General features: G+C 39.2%; 1 pseudogene; it reads right to left on the bottom strand.

Annotated features, from left to right (window-relative positions):
- Nucleotides 1-22,181: 22,181 nt before the first annotated feature.
- Nucleotides 22,182-22,373, bottom strand: LOC101603671 (annotated as a pseudogene).
- Between the last annotated feature and the right edge of the window lie 417 nt (nt 22,374-22,790).

A 22,790-nucleotide genomic window follows, 5' to 3' on the forward strand; every position in this document is an offset into this window, starting at 1 on the left:
TTAAATAAGCAAGACTTGCAAGTTCTTAATATGAGTAAGGTAATCTTCTATTCTCCTTGATGCCTATTTCTACAGTGATCCTCAATTATACCTCTTGCTGTTCCAGTCCTAAATTTTCTCCTTGTTTTTTATATAATTATACTTTATGAAAATATCTCTCAACTGAAATCTTTACTTCTTGTCATGTCTAAGCATTCTATCAGCTTCCACTGGTGCTTCCATTATTTCTTATTATAGGATACAACCAGTTCTCCTCCCTTGTGAGATTGTCATTTCCTCTCCCTTCTGCTCCAATTTCTTCTTAGCCACACCCCTTTCAAAAGCAGCCCTGTTTGTTCCTTGATTTCTTCTGGGTTCTTAGCGTTTCCGTCTTTACTTCCCCTTTCTATTTTTCATCTCAAAAAGCAAGCCAAAACCAAAACCGGGCATGATGGCTTACACATCTATAATGTTAGTACTTAGGAAGCTGAGGCAGAATGATTACCATGAGTTTAAGGACAGCCTAGCTTATACGGTGAGATCCCATCTTAAAAAAAAAATAACATAAAGCTGGGCTGGTGGTGTACACCTTTAATCCCAGCACTCTGGAGGCAGAGGTAGGAGGATCATCATGAGTTCTAAGCTACTCTGAGACTACATAGTGAATTCCAGGTCAGCCTGGGCTAGAGTGAGACCCTATCTCAGAAAATAAAACTAACAAACAACAACAACCAACAACAACAACAAAAAAAACCCACATAAATAAAACCTACCCTTTGACCAAAACAACTCATTTTGGTTCTCACCCCAACTTCCTTCCCTTCATGCCTTCTAGAGAAGAATCAGTGCCTTTTCTTTTGCTACCACATTTAAAACCACAAACATGGACTGAACAACTTTCATGTCCCAGGCTGTGTGAGGAGCCAAGCAGGACCAATTCATATCATTTGGGTGCTTATTCTAACTTAGTGGAAGAGAGCTCAATATAACTAGTTTAAAATAAAGAGCAGGGCGTGGTGGCACATGCCTTTAACCCCAGCACTCGGGAGGCAGAGGTAGGAGGATTGCCGTGAGTTTGAGGCCACCCTGAGACTACATAGTGAATTCCAGGTCAGCCTGAGCTAGAGTGAGACCCTACCTCGAAAAACAAATTAAATAAATAAAATAAAATAATAAAATAAAATGAGGCGTATGCTAAGATACTGGTAATCATAGCATGTTGTAAGAGCACCTGGGAGCGGAGTGTAACCCACAATTAGAGTAATGAGGACCTCTTGGGGGAAGAAAAGGTGAGAGCCAATAATTAAAGGGGGTTTCATGAGATAGGAAGCTGCTGTCATTAGGGGAAGGCCAATGGAGAGCAGGCATTAATTCTAAGGGCGGGGGGAGGGGGAGAAGAGGCAAAAATCACTGGCATTCTGGGCATTGTGGTACATGCTTATAATCCTAGACAAGATTACCACGGGTTGCAGGCTCACCTGGACTGTGCATCAAGACTCCATCTCACACACAAAATACTAAACTAAAATCACTGTCCTACACAACTCCTTTTTTGCCAAGAGGCAGGTGTCAGAGGTGCATTTCTTTACACCAACATGGGCCTTTTGGGGGCCTTTCCTGTTCTCTACTGCCTAAAACCCTAAGCTCTTTTGGTTGTAGGTTTTATTCCAAATGAGAATAATTTTCTTCTTTTCTTATGAAAGACAAAACAGAGGTTAATGAGAATATGGCACAGTCACTAAAGAAGAAGTTTCTCAGTTATGACTGGAGTTGGACAAGGGGCAAGGCCAGGGAAGAAGCAGTACCAGCTGGTCAAGTCTTGTGTTTTCAAAGCAAGCAAGGCCCCCTCAAAGCAGCCTCAGGTAACATAATAATTTCATGCCGTGTGAGAAAGGATAGCTTCCTCATGCCAGAGAGGCAGACAGACACAAGACGGATGCATGGATGACTTATCCCAACATCCTACAAGCTGCCAGGAAAACACAAAGACTACAAATGAAGTGATATTTGACAAAAGTATTAGTTGTAAATTTCCAAATACTTGAAAAAGAAAACAACTCAAGGTCTTTGCAAGTGACCACAAAGTGCCAAGCAAGATAATATAAAACCCGCACCCAGGGCTGGAGAGATGGCTTAGCGGTTAAGCGCTTGCCTGTGAAGCCTAAGGACCCCGGTTCGAGGCTCGGTTCCCCAGGTCCCACGTTAGCCAGATGCACAAGGGGGCGCACGCGTCTGGAGTTCGTTTGCAGTGGCTGGAAGCCCTGGCGCGCCCATTCTCTCTCTTTCCCTCTATGTGTCTTTCTCTCTATGTCTGTCGCTCTCAAATAAATAAATAAATAATGAACCAAAAAACTTTAAAAAAAAAAAAACCCGCACCTGAACTCGTGGCATTTTACACACTGGTAGCCAAAGAGTATAATCCTAAAGATTCCTAGTAAGAAAATTAAAATCCTCAAGTTAATGAAGAAACAATTATATAAGCATTTTTTATTAGCAAGTTACATTGAAGACAAAGAAATTATACATTATTTTCTTTTGCATGTATGTGACATGTTGGGAGGTGTCCTTATGTGTAGTGTACATATGTGTGTACAGATATGTGCACATGTGTATAGATGTGTGCATGTGTGCCACGCCAACTCCAGTGGAGTCTGTGTGACTTGTTCACCAGGTCGAGGCGAAAGCTTCAAGGAAGAAAGCCTCCTGGAAGAACATGCATTCTCCAGGCTTATAGTGCCTTTTGCTGCTCTCTAATAGCTGTTTTTCTTCATTACTACTGTTGTGTTCCTGGCATATGACAGCAGCATGATGTTCTTTCACAGTTTAGTAAAAATTAGATAAAATTGAGTCACCTGATGGTGTGACTCTTCCTCCAAAGACCCTGCTGTTGTTTTAAGCCATGGTCAGAATTCCAAGGACCAGAACCAGTCAATGAACCATTACCTTGTACAGGAGTGTATAGGAATGGGGATACGCTAGTAAACAATGGTGGGAAGCATGTTTCTTGGTAATCTTTAACTTTTTTGGACAGACTTGCTAGGTCGAGGCTACCTTGGTGCTTGCTTACGAAAGCACAAAGAGAAAACATTAGGAAACAACTGGGATCCAATTATGAGAAAGCAGGCTTTAATACACCTACATTTTTGTGGCATTGTTCAAAGAAGAAAATATATTAGAGTTATGAAGTCGCCTTGTTAGAACTTTTGTTAAAAATACTTGATGCTTGAAGCAGGCTAAAAACCAAACGTCATTTGTAACCACTGACTGTCTAACACTGATTTTGATGAGATATTAACTATTAAATTTGTGATTGTAACCTTTTCTCAATGTATTTATGCCTCCCCTGGAACAAGCTATTCATAAAAATTGTACTGTATGAATAAACAAAGGCTAAGCTTACGCAGCCAGAATTGGATATAACCTGATGCTCTACTTCAGTAAAATACACTCAGATACATTCACCTTGTGTGTGTGTCTGTTTGTCACTTCGCCGACTCCTTGCCAACCTCCCAAGGCCCTGTTCTCCCTTGGACTGGTGGTCCTGGCTTTGCCAGTCGGCGGCACATGTGTGTGTGCAGATATGCATACATGTGTACATGTGTGTAGATGTGCATACATGTACTATAAATATGCATTTTGTGCATAGATATGTGTGCATGCACATTTGTAGGTATTTTGCACAGTATGTGTTGATAGGCATGCATATGTGTGTGCAGATGAGCAATTAACGTGTGTAGGTATGTGCACATGCATGTAGATATATGTGCATGCATGTATATGTGTGTGCATGATGTGTGTAGATATATGTGCACATGTGTCGGTATATATGCATGCATGTGCAGATAAGTGTGTGTACATATTTATAGATTTGTTGCATATGTGTGGATATGCAGCATATTTGTATGCAGATATATGCATTCATGTGTGTGTACATGTGTGTAGATGTGTGTGTGTGTGTAGATATGTATGCATGTGCATTGTGTTTGTAGATATTTCACATGTATGTGTGGATATGCTTGCATGTGTATGTGCAGATATACATTCTTGGGTGTGTGTATTTATAAATATTTTGCATGTTTGTGCACAGATACATATGCATGTGGAGGCCAGAGGAGGATGTTGCATACCCTGTCTATTGCTCTTCCTTGAGATACGGTCTCTCCCTCAACTCTGAGGTGCAGGTTTTAGGTAGGTAGGCTCCAGAGAGTCTCTGGTCTTTGCACTCTTCCTCACTGGGCTTTACAGACATGCATGACCAGACACAAACATATATGATACATATATATACATACATACTTACATACTTACATACCAGATGCCTAGCAGAGCATTTGTACTTGATGCAAGACTCTAGAGGTGGTCTGGGTTTTAAGGCAGATTTAGTTGCTCATCTACTGAGAATCTGGGAAAACTATTTAAACTCCACATTCTTTTCCTCTGGAGAGTTGGGTTGGTTCTAACAGTGCCTACTTTATAGCATTTATTGTGTGGCTTAAAGTGAGGCCTCTGAGGAGGATAGCTCATTGGTGTAGCATTTCCATTGTATACGTGTACCTCAGACAGTAGTAACACTAATAATAGTCATAACAAATGTATCTGACATGTAATAGATGGTATAAGTAGATGTTCAACAAATATGCTAAAAATCATTGATGTTCATTTTTGAAAACCAGTAGGGCTATTATTTCTTTAAAGAAAATAAACAAGAAATTTATTTAAATGGACGGTACAGAACAAGCTGCAAGGGAAGAGTGGGCTCATGTGTCCAAGAGTGCTTGTTATCATGTGGGACTTCCTTTTATGGGGTCCATGAGGAGGGGCTCATTGCTAGGGGTAGGATATGATTTATCTCTGCTTTGATTGACAGGCTTGGGTTTATATAAGCTTTCCTCTACTGCACATGTCCTTATCAATGGAGCATCTGATTTTAGTTATGTGCATGCCTCTCATGCATAAGGATATGATAGTAAACAGGATTTCACTCTAAAAGTTCACACAGAAGAGTTTCCCTTAAAAAAAAAAAACTTTTTGGGGGGCAGGGCTGGCCAGGAAAAAAAGAAAAAAAATAAAAATAACTTTTTTATTGACAATTTTCATACATGAACATAATGTATTTTGATTATAATCCCCGTTAACTTCTTTTAATTGGCAAGCTGATTCTAAAGCTTATTTAAAAACATAGACCACATGAGATTTAAGCAATAAAATGTCAAAATAAAGTTAATATGAGTGAGTTGGCTGTGTTTGAATGCTCCCGAGATTATATACTGTAGCGCACATACAAGAAGCTGTGAAAATTCAGAATTTACCCTGTTATTATAAAAAAGCTGCATTGCTTTAAAGCTATACTTCTAGGTAAGGCTTTGAAGAATCTGTAAGACATTACCTGTCCAAGACCAACACAGTATGGAGCTCATCAACATTCTGTCTCAGTGGAGAAGGACAAAAACAAAAAAGAAAGAAAGATAAGAAAAAAAGAAAAAGAAAAAAAGAAAATCAAAGGAATTAGTTGGAAAGAAGGGCTTCAGTGGACAGGGTAGGGGAGACAAGATATGGTAATGGGGAAGTTTTGATAAAAATACATTATGTAGATGTATAAAAATTGTCCATCAAAAGTAAAAGAACCTTTAAAATTTTTTGAGATATTTTCTGATGTAATTTGTATGTTGATTCCTGTTATTTAGAGAGGGGAAAAAAAGCTTCCTTCTGCTTTATTCTACTCTGAGCTGGATTTTTTTGTCTTATTTTTGTTTAAAATATTGTGTCAACTCTCCTATGATGGCCTACTCGGGAAAATCATAAACATGAGAACTCCTAGTTTTGGCTTAGTCTGATAGTTGCTAATATCCAGCCAACCATTTTTAAACCACACACTCCCTGCAGAGGAGCTGGCTATAAACAAAGAAATAGGATAGGGTTGTCACTATGACAGCAGAGAGGTTTTGGCCTCCTTGATTGAGAACACAGCAGGAATCCTCTTCAGGAGTGGGTCTAAACAAAACGGTCCATGATGCACACGGAATGAAAGCCGTGAGTCAGGAGTAACCCAGAAGAAGTGTGAATTCTTCCTTAGGACGCAGAGATCTGTGGACTAACTGTCTACAGTCTGTCTGCTTCAACCTTCCTAAGAGTACATTGACTTCTAACTGTGCTGGTTAGCACTTAGAAATATAATGTAATATATTACAATAGGCATGCCAAACATTTGGGTGGACCTCATTCAATTTAATAAGTGGTTAGTGAGTTTTTTTTTTTTTCCAGGTCTGAGATTTTTAGATTGCACAGTGAAATTGAAGTTGAAAATTCAAATTTTTCTCTTTACCCCATGACCAAAGAATTTTTAGACAAATAGCACATGCAATGGAACAGGCTACTGGATCATAGAAAAGGAATGTTAACTTCATGTTGCCTCTGGACATCTGAACGTTTTCCAAAGTTATTTGCATTGCTGCTTCTTTTTCATCCACAAGCAGCTTTACTGCTGAGGGAACACAACTTTCAGGACGCAAGAGTTTAGAAATTTTAAATTGTTTTAAAATAATGCATATTTTCTGAAGGGTGCTTAAGGAAATACTTTCTTGGTCACATCATACCGAATATAAAAATATTTGATTTGCTGTGTGATGCATGTATTCTCTGAACAGCAAGAATTTTGTCTAATTGGGAAATGATTGTCTTCTTAAAATTCAGTACTTTTAAATTACACAATTTACTATTCATAACAATTAATTTAAGATAACTAGATATTTTGTGCTTCTATGATAAGCAGGTTTTTTCTCCCTGTTATTTACATCAGCATGTGCACTGGAACAATTAACCTTAAAAGTCAAGAACATAAAAATCATGATAACTATTTTGATTTAGATTTTTTTTGTAAAATATACATTAATTCACACCATGAAAGAAGAGTAGCCACTTGATTAATACTTTTAGATGCCAGAACTTGGCACAACTTTCATTTCATAAGTGAAAATGTTGTAGGCTAATATTAACCAGGTTTGCAGTGGCCCAAAATTCCTGATGGTGTTAATATTAGGAGGTCATTTACATAGCTGGCCAAGTCAGACATAATATGCAAAATGAACTTCTCTGGATTTTCTATTCATTTACTTTTGTATATTGACACTATTAGACTTGGATTTTGTGTGTGTGTGTGTGTTGAGTTAAATTATAAAAGACCAAAGAAAGGTTGAATTACTTATTGTCTTTAGTTCATAACATACAAATTGTCCAGGAATTTTTTGTTGTTGTTGTTGTTATTTACTTTCTTTGACCTCTAACTCCTATCTCACTCCTGACCTCCATTGCTATTTCTCATTGCCAAAGGGAACCTTCTAAAACTATATCTAAAGAAAGCAATCATTTACTCACAGAATTTCCTTTGAAAATATGTAGCACATATGGTATGAATTCATATAAATTTGTGATATAACTAATTTTACCTTTTAAAAATTACTTGACCTTGTTTTTTATTCATATTTCTTCATGTGGATGCATGGATATCAGCTGAATATTGGTTCTGATTCCGACAGTTATGTTTGGACGGTGTAACAATTTGCTTTACACGCCATGCCAGGGTCGTCGACATTTAGAAGCACCTCTGTACAACCATTCCTCAGGACATGTACCTAGAAGAGCAGTAAGGGTTACAGTTAAGTCACCTCGACGAATGGCAATTCTATGCCTCTGTTAGAGTAGCATTCTTTCATTCCCATGGGACAAGTTTCAACTGCTGTGGGACAGCAACACTTGACACTCTCAAACATATCAGCCTGATGAGAAAATGATGCTCACTCACTTTTTATAAATTTTTACTTCTTTCAATGCTCAATTTAACAATCTCTCCCCCCCATCCCTCTTCTCCAAGCATATAATTGGAAACAGCTGTTAGAATGTTTCCTTTAGGTCTTATTGCACAAAGTTTTCAGACTTCTACATTTACTTTCCTTTTCAAAATAAATAGGTCACAAAGTGCAAGACGCGCTTGCAAGTGGGTCAGCAAGTGTGGCTCTTCTTTGCAAGAACAGTCTTAAGAAGGGGAGGAGGACAAGGGCGACCTTGCTGGCATATTCTGCATTCTGTCTTCATATTTACAAAAGCACAAGTATTTCTGCAGTGGCACAAGCACAGTCCTCATTTAATGCTTCTTATAGACCTTAATTAAAAGGCTAGATTTTTTTTCTTTTGAAAATTTACTTTTTTAATTTGAGAGAGAGAGAGACAGACAAAGAGAGAGAGTATGGGCACACAGCGCCTCCTGCCACTGCAAACAAACTCCAGACATAGGTGCAATTTTGTGTATCTGGCAATGTAGCCTTGCATTAGAATTGAGAAACATTCTCACGGGGTTATCATTTAAGGCACTTGCCTGAGAAGCATAAGGACCTATTTTCTACTCTCCAGATCCCATGTAAGCCAGATGCATAAAGGGGAGGCAAGCACAAGGTTGCACATGCCCACTAGGTGGCGCAAGCATCTGGAGTTTGATTACAGTGGCTGAGGTCCAGGTGTGCCAATTCTCTCTCTCTCTCTCTCTCTCTCTATCTATCTCTAATAAAAAATAAATAAATAAAAGCACCAGGAAACATTCTCAATAAATGGAGTTGATGTCACAACTTTCTCTTGATGGACAATGAACACATTATCAAACACACAATCAAAGAGCAAAAGTAAGATTGAGACTCTCTCCCTTCCCCTGGGACCTATGAACTCTCTAGTCATCGGCTTTGACTAGGTTTTCAGTACCAGGTATGACTTTCTTGCTGTGGAGCAGGCCTCAAATCCTACGGGAGGGCAGCTGGTTACTCCGTAACCGACATGCTACTACGGCACAGTGAGACATCTCGCCTGGTCAGATGTGCTCCTCACAGGGCCACTGACGGTTCAGACCGTTGACTTTTCACCCTATTAGAAAATCAACTATTTTATAAAATTGGGAAATAGAATATAAAATTTAATGGTTTCTACTGTCGTGGCAGCACGTATAGTGATTCACTTCATTTTTTATTTCTCATTGCTGCCTAGGAATGGTTTTTCTCATTTTTTTCTAGTGCCGTTCACATATCTATTGTCCTCAAACTTACATCAGGTTCATGACTCTCCTCAAATGCCAGCAATGGATCTGGGACATGTAGGTACTTTTAATGATTCTAATTATGTCATTACATTTGCTCCGGAGTCCACAACCACTCAAGAGGTAATGAACAAGGTGGCATCAACCCCCTTCATGAAAGGTACATTTTTTGTCAGTTCCCAACAATTTCCTTATTTAGAAAGTACACATATTCATTTTTGGATTTTCCTTGATTGATTATATTAAATGTTTGTATTCCTGGATTTCATTTACAGCATGTATGTACACTACTCTCCAATATCAAGGATTTTTTTTTTTACAATGTTCACTAGTGTCCTACTTAAGCAATTCTATATTGAAAAGTTTATTACTTTTACAAAGCATGGCAAAATGAGGTACTCAGCGTAGCTGATTTGCGTGTGTAGGCTTGAAAGAATTCTGGGAATATTTGACAGCAGTGATAGGATTGCTCTTTAATCTTTCCAAAAAATGCCACAAACCCACAGGAAATATTTATAATAAAAGTAGATGATAAAATGCTTCTTTGTACCCCAAAACATAAATGATTAAGGAAGAAGCATTTACTGCCCTTATATTGGCACCCTATCATGTCTCTGGGGCTCATAGGAAAGCGTGGGAAGCTGTCAGCTATCAGGAGAGTGTGGGGAAGGCCCTTCAGAAATTATAAGCATCTACTGGGAAGCAGATACAGTCAACTTGAGAATAGCAACTGACTATGTTTCAGTAATTATACTGGTGCTATAATACTATGTAATAGAATATTAGAATGACATTCTGATGTTTAAAGTGAACTAGACCAAATAAGTATCTATGGAATAGTCTCATTCTCTCACTTCTGACCTTGAAACCCAGGAATCTCACTATTAAAGACATGGGATGCGCAAATATTATAAAAATGACCTAGTAAGTAATACATCAAGAGATTTCCAAAAGGACAAACAAACAAGGCTTTCAGACATGTTGGCCCCCTCTCTAATCATTCCAGATAGCTAGGAAGCCTTCAAGAAGTAAAAATTATGTCAAAAGAACCCAATGGCCAACTTGGCATTTTTCTTTTGCAAGTATAATTATTTCAAACATTATATATACAAATATATCATATGATATATATGTATAGATAGATAGATAGATATAAATATATATATGAAATCTAACCAAGAACCAATTAGTTCAAAAGAATTAATTACACTGGGAATAATGGTGAGTACCTTCAAAACTGTGCTAGGACATCATTAAATAAGTCCTAAGGCCAAGGCTATATTGTAGGGGCCCTAATGACACACAATGGCTCTATGATACCAATCTTTGTCCCTGACTGCCCCCAGACATATTAAAAATGGTACACTCTGGGAGGTTATTATACAATATATGGCATATTCCTGGCAACTCTGCTAACATATCATCTGTTTTACAAACCATACAGAAACAGGTTAAGACCATGCCAGACCCTTCTGTGCCATTTGGTGAACAGTTCTGGAAGAAAATCTCAGCCAGCTCGTGCTCAGATGGTCCTGAGACAATCCAACCCCATCTCTCTGGGTTTCCTCGAAAGCTCCCCAAGGCCTACAAGTCCACAAGAAGGACAACCCTGAAGATGACCAGTTTGCTGTGCTCTCACTTCTCATTAACACCCTACTTTTATTTTTTCTCCCCAACATTTTCTTCCAAGACTACCTTCCTGCACTCCATCAATACACTTTTGGGGTCATTGAGAGTAGTTCCCCTTTCTGGGAGAGACTTTAACTGCCATATGTTTACAGCCCCATTCAACTGGAAGCAGTCAGAGATTGATTGGTTGTTGTTCAACAGCAGTTACTGTGCCTTCTCAAGAGAGTGGAAAATGGGAGGAAGCAGGCAGTTAGGGCAACTGGGCCCCTGAAAGTAATTAATAAATAAATAAATTTTTAAAAATGGCAGGAAAATAATCTGCACTGCTGCAGATCAAAGGGTGATCTGGATTCTTATCTATTACCTAGTTCCCTAGACCTATTTTTCCACAAGCAACTTGGGCCCCTCTTGGGAGGAAGGTCTTTACACTGTGGTTGGTCAATCTTAGATCCCAGAACTTGACTAGCCTCTTCCCGAGACAGCCTCTTAGCCCTAACCAATCAGCTGTTCCTCTGGTTCACCAAAGCAAGAAGCAAGTAGTGTACACTTTCTGAGCTGCTGGTGAGTTGTCCTTGGCTGGGCCTGGCCTGAGCCAGTGGACAGCCCTCTAGCCCGTTTCTCCTCATGGGCTCTTTATCACCTCCAGCTCCACACATGGCAGGAGCTCTTTGAACTTTCTTTTTGTTCATTCATTCATTCATTAATTAATTAGAGAGCAACAGACAGAAAGAGGCAGATAGGCTGAGAGAGAGAGAGAGAGAATGGGTGCGCCAGGTCCTCCAGCCACTGTAAACAAACTCCAGACATGTGTGCCCCCTTGTGCATCTGGCTAACCATGGGTCCTGGAGAATCGAGCCTCGAACCGAGGTCCTTAGGCTTCATAGGCAAGCTCTTAACTGCTAAGCCATCTCTCCAGCCCTGAACTTTCTTTTTTCTCTTTTCTGTCCTCAGGTTTCCCATACCCTCAACATGGGATCTCAAGCCATGTGGGTGCCTTTCCTTGGCTCTGTACTTCCCTCAATAAATATAATGATTTTAAAAGATATGAGATGCAGAGTTCTGGGATAGTAAATTCATAGGATGAGGAAACTTATCATTCCAGATAGCTAGGAAGCCTTCAAGAACTAAGAATTATGTCAAAAGAACCCAGTGGTCAAATTGGCATAAATTTTTCTTCTGCAAGTTCAATGATTTGAAACTCATCAAATATATATTTAAGTCCATGTTTTCATAATGAGACTAAAAGAAAAATGTGACTGGCTTTTTACAGTAGAAGATGATATAGTAGGTAAACTCTTATCATAAAATTTTTAAATAAAGAGAGAATACCAACATGGATCCTATATAAACTGTATCATTGTATAACCAAACAGATAATAAAAAGTACTACCTTGTAAATATTTTCTAATAAATGAAAAATAAGTAAAAAAAAAAATAGAACAGCACTGTTTTGAAACTTCCACTGACTGACTGGATCTAAGGTTCTTAGCATTAATAACAGTTAATATTCCCAAAGAGTGGTGATCAGGAATTATGAGCTTTTGAGCAAACAATGCACCAACTATAGTTTGGCCAAAAGGCTTAGGTAGGCCAGAGTCTGATTAATCCTCTGAATGCAACTATGTGCTTCAGGAAATCCATTGAAGATAAGGGAAGATGTTGAATTATATCAGAAGCACACACTCAACAAAATTCAGACTACAAAAATGTGGGTTAAGTAACCATTTGTATTCTACTCAATAAAATAACTATTCAAGTATACACTTTCCAAACTTGACAATTGCTTGTTGTCTTAGACATCTGATCAAAACACTACCACTGTCAAATGTTAATAGTAGATATTTTGCTGTTAGATAGTTCTCACTGTGCACTCATCTAAATGGCATATTTTTAACAAAATTATGCACAATATAACATTCCAAATTTAATCTGGAATGTTCGAAATCCCACCTCTCCCCTCCCCAAGTTCAGAGCTGGGGAGGCGGTTCAGTCTGTAATGCGCTTGCCATACAAGCACAAGGGCCTGCGTTTGGATCCTTGACACCCACGTGAAATCTGGGCATGGTGGCACATGTTCACATCTCCAGCTCTGGGAACAGAGACAGGAAGATCCTTGAGACTACTGGCTAGCTGGTTTAGTAAGATCAGTGAGTTCTAAGTTCAGTGAAAGAGCCTGTCTCAATAAATAAAATGGAGAGTGACTGAGGAATCACATCTAACACTGACCTTCACATGCATGCACACACATGTGCATGTGTGCTCTTCACACACATGTATCCACACACACACACACACACTACAAACAAGTGTGAGTCTGTTAAGGGGAAAATCCCAGAATGAAAGATAATTTCATTGAAATGAAAAAGTACGTACGTACATGTAATTTATACACACACACACACACATACACACACACACACACATATATATATACATATATATATATATATATATATTTAAAATACTGGGCTGGAGAGATGGCTTAGCAGTTAAGCGCTTGCCTGTGAAGCCTAAGGACCCTGGTTCAAGGCTCAATTCCCCAGGACCCACATTAACCAGATGCACAAGGGGGTGCATGCGTCTGGAGTTTGTTTGCAGGGGCTGGAAGCCCTGGCAAGCCCATTCTCTCTGTCTCTCTCTCTGCCTCTTTCTTTCTGTCTGTTGCTCTCAAATAAAACAAAAAATTAAAAAAATAAATAAATAAAATAAAATAAAATACATCCTTAATGTACAAGTAATATATATATATATTTAAAATACATCTTTTATCTAAAATACAACTGTAAAAAATCTTTTTTATAAACATATATATAACATATATTATATATAATACATATAAGTTATATATACATATATGCATATATTATATATTATAACCAATTATATATTTTATTACATATAATTATATGTATGATATATATAATTATATATTATATATTATTATATATTAATAATATATTATATGTACATATATACATTCATATATATGTATTCACATACATTATATACAATACATATGTTATAGATATGCCTAGTTACAAAAGATTTATTTTAAAGATGTATTTTGCATTGTTGTGTGGACTAGATGATAGATTAGCTTTAGTTTTGGAGTACAAGTGCTAGATACAGTGTTAGAATTCACAGAAATTAGGCACCAGATAGGAAGAAGGTTCAGAGTGTAGAGTTTGGGTGATGGTGCTATGCTAGGTTACTAGGTCTAGATGAAGGGAGAAATGCAGGGCTGGCAAGAAGCAGCGAAGTGAGCACTGGAGAGACTGAAGTCACCATCAGAAGACTTCTTAGACCAAGATGAAGTGTTCGAAGAGGAGCAGGCAGACAAACAACAACAACAACAACTCTCAAAGCTCGAGATTTAAGAACCATTTCATTTTAGAAAAAAGAAAAAGAGAGAAAGGCCACAGTTTAATTGTTTCCTTGGTGCTTTTTATTCCTTTGTTATTAAATACAGTGTCTAATCAAATCTAATAACCTAAAAAAGTTTCCATAAATTATGTTTTAATATTATGGTCCTCTACCTCGGTTATTGCTTTTTTGGGATTAGTTTTCTGCCTCAACTTTTGGAGCATTTATTCTATGAGCTATACCACAAAAATCGTTCGTGCAGGCCGTCTGCCAGCATGCACTTCCTTGCACCAGGGCAACAGGCACAAAAACCACTGACTCACTTACTGGTCATCAGTAAAACAGGTAAACAGGAGGTCAAAATACAACTTTAACATGTGTTGGGAGACTGCTCAGAAAACATGAAACATAAAGAGAAAGATAAATTCTGTAGGTTTTAGAAAATGTTTTTGAGGCCCACTCAACAGAACATTAATTGAAAATAAAAAGTACAAGTGTCGTGCTTGTTGTGTGAGCAGACTTGAAGAGGACGTAAACCATGAGGCGTAAACACGGGCGGGGTCTGGGAAGGCCAGTCCTTAATTGTCCTTAGATGTCTTCCGTGTCATTTTGTAAGTTGTTGTATTCTTGCCTCTGGGGAGTTAAAACCTGTTCCCATGTCATAAGAAGATAGATGGCTCATAGCTTCAACAATGACAACATGAATTAGTAGCTGAGTTCCAGTTTTAATCATTGTTTTGTAGCACTGAGACTCAAACTCAGATCTTCATGCATACACTATGACTGAGTTATGTTCCCTGTCCACTAAGAAGGATTTTTAAATACAAGTCAATTTTGGCTCTAGGTAAAGAAACTTTATTATTCCCATGATATTAGAATGCATCTTAACTATTATCTACCCCAGCACTGTTGTGTGTGTGTGTGTGCGCATGTGTGTGTGTGTGTAGTGTGTGCATGTGTGTGTGGTGAGGCTGTGTCCTATATCCTGGCCTATGGACTAGTCTCCCCCTCTGTTATTCACTTTCCTGTTTTCCCTTGCAAATGAATCTCTCACTGATTTCAGACTTTACAGTTCAAGAGCGCCAGGCATGGGCCATACTGAGGTGTTTCTGTGGACTCTGGAGACTCAAACTAATGTGGTTTTAGAACCTCTTGGGTCCTCATGACTGAGCAAGAAGCGGACTTAACTACTGAGCAATCTCTTCAGCCTCCAAATTCTACCTTTTAAAAAGATATGTAGACGTTTATAGAAATCTATAGTTCATACATATGATAATGAATAATGTCCTTTAATTTTGGTTGTTTCAGTTTTTCATAGCAATTGACTATTATTTTGTTGCAATTTTTTATGTTTTTGTTTCCTCTTGCTTCCCTTGGTCTTTACCTCCATGGTAGGGTCTAGCATCGATGACTTCATACATTCACTGAAGAACAGAACATAGCTTTGGAAGCTTTGGAAGTAGAAGCCTTAGGAACAAGAAAGAGTACAGAGGAGACCATGTACAGCAGGGCTGTCATTGCGTCAGGGGAGAGAAGGGGTGTTGGACTCTGCTACATTCCACTAGAAATGAATTACCAATGTCACAGCAACTTATTTACATCTTGTCAGTTAGATCCCAGTCTAGCAATCAATTGAAATCTTGTTCCCAGATGGCACTGAGAACAACTGCTTGATTGAAACGTGGCCTTCCCTCCGCTGTTTACTGCATCTCTCAACTGCCTCACTCATGTGTCACACTCGGACCCTGCAGGAGTTCTGGTCACAGAAGTCAGTAGTGAGAAAATGAATTTAAAGGTATAAATCCCTCAGTAGATGTCATAAAGCCTAATGTTTATCAAAGCTTATATTTTAGGAATAATATCCAAGCCAGCAATAGACTTAGAAATTATCTCCGAGTATGGAGTTTTTTAAATTCAAGTCAGCCCCAGCTAAACAAGGAGATATTGACTTGAAAAGAAAATGAAAGAAATTATCTTTAATCAACCTATTCCCCCACAAGTCTTCATGGAGTTGGTTTCCAATACACCAAGAAAACATTTCTTTGAAGTAGTTTTAACATTGATTTAGGCAATTGGGAAGGATACAATATGCTTGCTTTATTGCTTTTAACAAGAGAGTTGGCTCAGTGATTAAAAGTGCTTGCATGCAAAGTCTAATAGGCCAGGCTTCATTCCTCCAAGTCCACATAAATCCAGATGCACAAAGTGGCCTATGAATCTGGAGTTCTTTAGCAGTGGCAAGAGGCCCTGGCATGCCCATTCTCTCTCTCTCTCTCTCTCTCTCTCTCTCTCTCTCTCTCTCTCTCTGCCTTTCATTCTCTTTTTCTAATTCTTACTCTCTGTTATTTATTTAAAGTTCAATTTTGATGTATTTCTGTATTTTTGGAAATCTGGATAATTTACTTTTATTTTTATCAGGAGACATAATCATATTATATGTGTGAGAATATTATGTTACATATAACTTTAAAAGAAATTTTACATGTAAGCTCAGTATTTTGGAAAAGCTATGGTTTCATTTCCTCTATGTGCCTCTTGCTTTCTAAGTATGCATACATCTTTACTTGTGAAATGAGTGCATCACATTGGGAAATATGTCTGTGGCCACATTGAAGCAAATTTGCATTATGGAATTTTTGTGGTGAAGCTAAAAATCAGTTGAGTTACCTTAATCTGTGGGATTCTAGGCACAAATCCATCTGGTAGAAATATGGAGGGAGTAGAAACCAAAACTCTGGCTTCCTTTAAGAATTCTGGGAATTAATCAAATAATATAGGCTGTGGCTGTATTGCCTTTTTGAATGATTTTCTAACATATTCAGCATTACATTTTCTTTTTTGCTTTCTCAGGATTTAGACATACTTGTTATATTTTAGGATCCCAGGTTTTCAGTAGTGTACTACATCAAGAGGCTAAACTGCTTTCCTGTCCTAGTGGATGTCATTAGTAAAACATTGAGTTTTCATCTTTCACAACTGTTCTCTGATTTGGGGCTGTAATTGAAGATTATGTGCTACTTGTAGAAGATACCATATGCAAGTAAAACTACAAAGGTATTTTCAAAGAAAATATCCAACAAACACTTTCTTATAATAATTGAGAGAAATACTTGGAACATGACTATAATGACATGACCAGTCACAGGAGATTCCAGCATATCCAAAGCAAGAGAGATAAAAGCTAACATGGCTAGCAGAATGTGCTTATAAGGATAACATGATTCAAGTACAGACAATGCTTGTATCCATCACAGAACAGCACTGAATACACATTAGATGTCATTCAAGAAAATTTTATTCATTTTTCCATGTTGGTATTTTCATACAAGTAGATAATAAACTTTGGTCCTATATAAAGTATTTTGATCTTATTTCCTCCACTACTCTCGCATCTCCCTCTCTTTCTCACTAACAATCTTCTTCCATCTCCCCCATTAGCTCCCATCTTATTTTCATGTGGGTTTTTTTTAATAAATTATTTATTTATTTATTTGAGAGCGACAGACACAGAGAGAAAGACAGATAGAGGGAGAGAGAGAGAATGGGCGCGCCAGGGCTTCCAGCCTCTACAAACGAACTCCAGACGCGTGCGCCCCCTTGTGCATCTGGCTAATGTGGGACCTGGGGAAGCGAGCCTCGAACCGGGGTCCTTAGGCTTCACAGGCAAGCGCTTAACCGCTAAGCCATCTCTCCAGCCCATCATGTGGGTTTTTTTTTGGGGGGGGGCAATTGAGTTAAATTAGGGCTTCTTGCATGATCATGGGTGGAAGGATTTTTACTGTGGAATGGAAAACTTACCAGTGACTATGACACTGTTGGATCCAGTTCTCCCTCTCCGCAACCTCTAGTTGCTATTAGCTACTCTGGGAGGTGTGGGGTCTCATGTACTCTTCCCCAGCGATGGAGAAGTATACACAGGCTCAATGTTGCACTACACAGCACAGTGTCTAGCTCATAAAAATAGAATCCAATAATTAATTTATTGATCACCATGTACTAGACATAATGTTAATGGCTTTTCAATTCTCACTTACTTAGTTTAAGTTGTCTAACCCTTAGACTAATGATACAAACTAAGGGCATTTTGGATTGAATAACTGTTGTATATGTAATGTAGTAGGATATTTAACAGCCTGGCCTCTACCCACTAGATGCCAGCAGCACCCTTCCTACCAAATATACACAGTTATGACAACAAAATACATCTGCCATTGCTAAATGTGCTCTGAGAGAATTGCCCTGCCTGGGAATAACCCCTCAGGGGGAAATATTTAATAATAGCTGTTGTTTTGAATGATCAGATTAATAATGAATTCAAGCATCCAACCACAAAAAAGGCAACCTTCAACCTGGGTGGGGGTATTAGAGATAAAGTCTAAACTGTAATGCAGGGATGTCATAATGTAGAATATCTGACTGTTCAGTGTTTGAATGCTTTATCTTCTTGTCCCCTGAGCTAAATGGTTACTTACTTCTCTTGCCTCCATATGCATGAAAATAAATCACTTTATATTTTTTATATTATGCACATACACACACAATTTTGACCCCAATGTAATGAAGTACTTTTTGTGTAGGTAACTTTGAAAAGGAACAGTGAAGGGGACACCCCAGGGTTTCTGGGATACTGTCCTCAGGAGAACACTGTGGCCCAGACTGATGGTGAAGGAGCACCTGGAAGTATTCGCTGGACTGAAGGGGATGGAGAAGAGGGACGCCTTGATCATCATTACACGGGGAAAACCCACTCATTCCATGCTGTGGGGACATGATGTTGTTGATGTTCACACAAAATTAAAGAAAGTGGTTTGTCACTTGGTCATTTAGAACTCAGTTCACTATCATTTTCTCCTGTTTTAAGCCTGGAGAGAAAAATATTATTGATTCTACTCAATATGGAAAAACATGGAACATATGAATATGGAGTACCTATATTAGCCAGTTTTATATTATTCTAGCGAAATACATGAGGCTAGCTATATTTGAAGATGAAAGATATATTTGACCCACAGACTTAGATGTTGAAAGTCCAAGATGGCAGGCCCATTGGTTCAGCCTCTGGTGAGGGCCAAATACCAGGTGATCTCAATGTAGAATGTGTGTAAGAGGGAGAGAGCACATGGCCAGACAGGAAACCAAAGAGGGACAAGGATGCCATCATCCTCTCTGAAGACACTCCTAATTGACCCAATTTACTCTTTTCCATCACCCATCACTTAAAGGTTCATACTGCCTCTTAAAATCACAGTGTGGTAGTGTGAAAGAGATGTCTTTAATAGGCTCATGTGTTTTGTATACTTGGCCCCAATTTGTTGGCAATTTGGAAAGTTGTGGGGCCTTTGGGACATGGAAACTTCCTGGACAACATGTGTTTCTGGGGATGGGCTGGGGTAACATAGCTCAATCCAAGCCTCGTGCATCAAGTGTGTCTTACCGGTGTGGAGGTGTGTTGCTCACCTGCTTGTCTGCTCCCAACCATAAGCTGAAATAAACCTTTTCCTTCCTCAAGCTGCTTCTGGTTCAGTATTTTGTCCCAGCATTAAGAGGGTAACTGTGGCAACCACCTAGGACCAAGTTGTCAGCACACGAACTCTTGAGGAGCAAAATGTGTCTGAGCAGCAACGGTGCCCTAGTACTTTCAAAGTAATGCACACCCTGGTGACTTTCCACAGTGTTTGGTCTGAATTATTCTTTCTCTCACATATATTTCCCAGTGCTCAGACATAATGAAAAAGACTCTGTTTCCTTCAGGTTGGTGGACGCGATGAAGCTGCAGGACCAGCTGAAGGCTCCCGTGAAGACCCTATCAGAGGGGGTGAAGAGAAAGGTACGGGCGGGCTCGGTGTGGTCTGCGCAGCCCTCAGGCGGGGTCCTGACGGATGTCCCTCTCCTTGCAGCTGTGCTTCGTGCTGAGCGTCCTGGGGAACCCGTCAGTGGTGCTTCTGGACGAGCCGTCCACCGGGATGGACCCCGAGGGCCAGCAGCAGATGTGGTGAGGTCTCAGGATTCATGGAGCCTGCAACAACCAGTTAAAGATTCACAATGCCTCTTACCATTACTTCTGTGGTGGTGTGGAGAAAATGCATGCCTTCTATAGGCTCATAGGTTTTCAGTACTTGGTCCCTAGCTGATAGCAATTTGGGAAAGTTATGGGGACATTTAGGAGGTAGATTCTTGCTGAAGGAGATACAGACATGCTAGGGGTGACTCTTGGGTTAATATAGCCTAGCTATTTTACTAGCATTTGTGTGCAATAGCTATATACTATTTCAACACAGTTTACTTAGAAATAAAAAGGTATCCATCCATTATCAGGAAAAGCAATGTTAAGAAAAAAAACAAATATCCAACTTCATGTCCCAAGCAACAGTTTTCTTAACATTTTTTTTATTTATTTGAGAGAGACAGAAGAGAGAGAGAGAGACAAAGAGAATGGGTGCACCCGGGCCTCTAGCCAATGTAAACAAACTCCAGACAGTTGCACCACCTTGTGCACCTGGCTTACATAGGTCCTGGGGAATCGAACCTGGGTCCTTAGGTTTTGCAGGCAAGGGTCTTAATCCTAAACCATCTCTCCAGCCCCTAACCAACAGTTATTTATTTATTTATTTTCATTTCCATTTTTATTATTATTTTTTCTCAATTTTTGTTAACATTTTCCATGATTATAAAAAAACCCCATGATAATACCCTCCCTCCCCCCGCCACTTTCCCCTTTGAAATTCCATTCTCCATCATATTCCCCTCCCCATCTCAATCATTCTACTTACATATATACAATACCAACCTATTAAGTACCCTCCTCCCTTCCTTTCTCTTCCCTTTATATCTTTTTTAACATACTGGCCTCTGCTACTGAGTTTTTTCCTTCTCAAGCAAAACTAACAGTTTTTTATTGAAGAGAAATGATATATTCTTTCCATTTGATACCTATTGCAAGCCTTTTGTTTTCTTAGGTCTTTTGGGTGTCATATTGTGTATACTTACTCCATTCAATCAACATTAGCCTTTAACTCTTTCTGCCATAACATTTTGCATGTTAGTCTTGGGGAGAGGAAAATGAATAGCACAATTTCTCAATCTGCCTTATAATTATTTCAGGAATTTATGAAATGCACCGTTTTGTATCTGTATGATATGTGTTCCAAATATCACATATTTTAGTAAGCTCTCACTTTCTTCCCTCAGCCTACTCACTAATACCCCTGAAGACCAGCACTTTTCTAACCAAACCTCTCCCTGATATCAACCTCTATGTTCACCCTGAATAACTTTTTAATGTAAATTTTATGCTCTAATCAGTAGTCTGGTTATTTCCATGCCTAACATTTCTATAAAAATCTTTCTTTTGATCTGGCCTGAATTTACTTCTTATTTCATATTGTGCCAATGAAAAAAAAAAGTCATTGAAAGTTTTCTATGATACCTTGAACATTCTCTTAGTTAATTTCTCCCCTTGAGTTAACTGTAGGCAGGCAATCTGGGCCACCTTTATAAACACAGAGAGGGGTGCCCTCCTGACCACCCACTACATGGCAGAGGCAGAGGCCGTGTATGACCATGTGGCCATCATGGTGTCTGGAAGGCTGAGGTGAGTATTGTAACCCTTGGTTACTTGCTCTGATTACCCATGGAAAACAGCTAGAGAGACTGTGCTTGCCTCTAGCTGGTCTTGCCTTTGACTTCCATAAACTTAGCACCGTAAACAGCAGGTATCTTCCTCACTTTGCTTAACTTTACTCTCCTCCAACCTCTAGTTGTGTCGGTTCCATCCAACACCTGAAAAGTAAATTTGGCAAAGATTACCTGCTAGAGATGAAGGTGAAGACCCCCTCACAGACAGAGCCTTCCATGACGGGAACTTGAGGCTTTTCCCACAAGGTGCTTGGCAGCAAAGGTAAATACAGGTGTATTATTTTATCTTTGTCTTTCATTTTTTTTTTTCAGAGCAAATTTCAAATAGACTTTATTGTTACAAGAGGGACCCCACCAAGCAGAGCCCAATATATGGGGTCCCAGATGTCACCATGGAGACACTGAGATGACATGATTCAGGGAAGGCCAGCCAGGAATGCATGAAACATGATCAGGGCAGGCTGGCAGGGGTGCTCTGGTCACAAGATGAGGAAAAGCCCCTTTATTCCCGCTTCTTATAGTTCTCCAGATGTGACAGGACCCAGCCTGCAGGCACCAGGCAGCACAGGAAGAGGAGGTGAGCGCAATGGTCATTTCCATGTCCCCGAGCTGCTCCCGCGGAGGCTGGGAGTGGAGCTGCGCATGCCACACCGGCCAGTCGGGCCCTCAGCAGCAGCGGCGTCGGGACAGACATGACCGCTCCGTGCCTCACTGTTTTATTACAGTGATGAGAAATAAAAGCTTTAACTTTTCAGGACATATATTAACTTCTCAAGCTTTGTGAATGTCCTAACCGCTAAGAGAAAGGCTCAACTCCAAGGACTACAACAGGAAATAACTAGAAAGACAAGGTGCTGACTTAGAGGCTGACTCCAACAAGGGAATTAGCATTTGCAGACATTCATAATGTGTCAGGAATTATCATATGTCTCAGTGGCTACTGCTACAGGGTAAAAATAAAATCACTGTTAAAGGAGATTCCTCTGCATGAAACCCATGCAGCAGTACCGGGCATTAAATTTCAGTGTCTGGTATCTTAGCACTTTTACTCTTTTTCTATAGCAGTGCTACAGATTAGGTAATACCACATAAGTACTTTATTTTACTTTAA

This window comes from Jaculus jaculus, chromosome 9, assembly GCF_020740685.1.
Source record: "Jaculus jaculus isolate mJacJac1 chromosome 9, mJacJac1.mat.Y.cur, whole genome shotgun sequence".
Taxonomy (NCBI): domain Eukaryota; kingdom Metazoa; phylum Chordata; class Mammalia; order Rodentia; family Dipodidae; genus Jaculus; species Jaculus jaculus.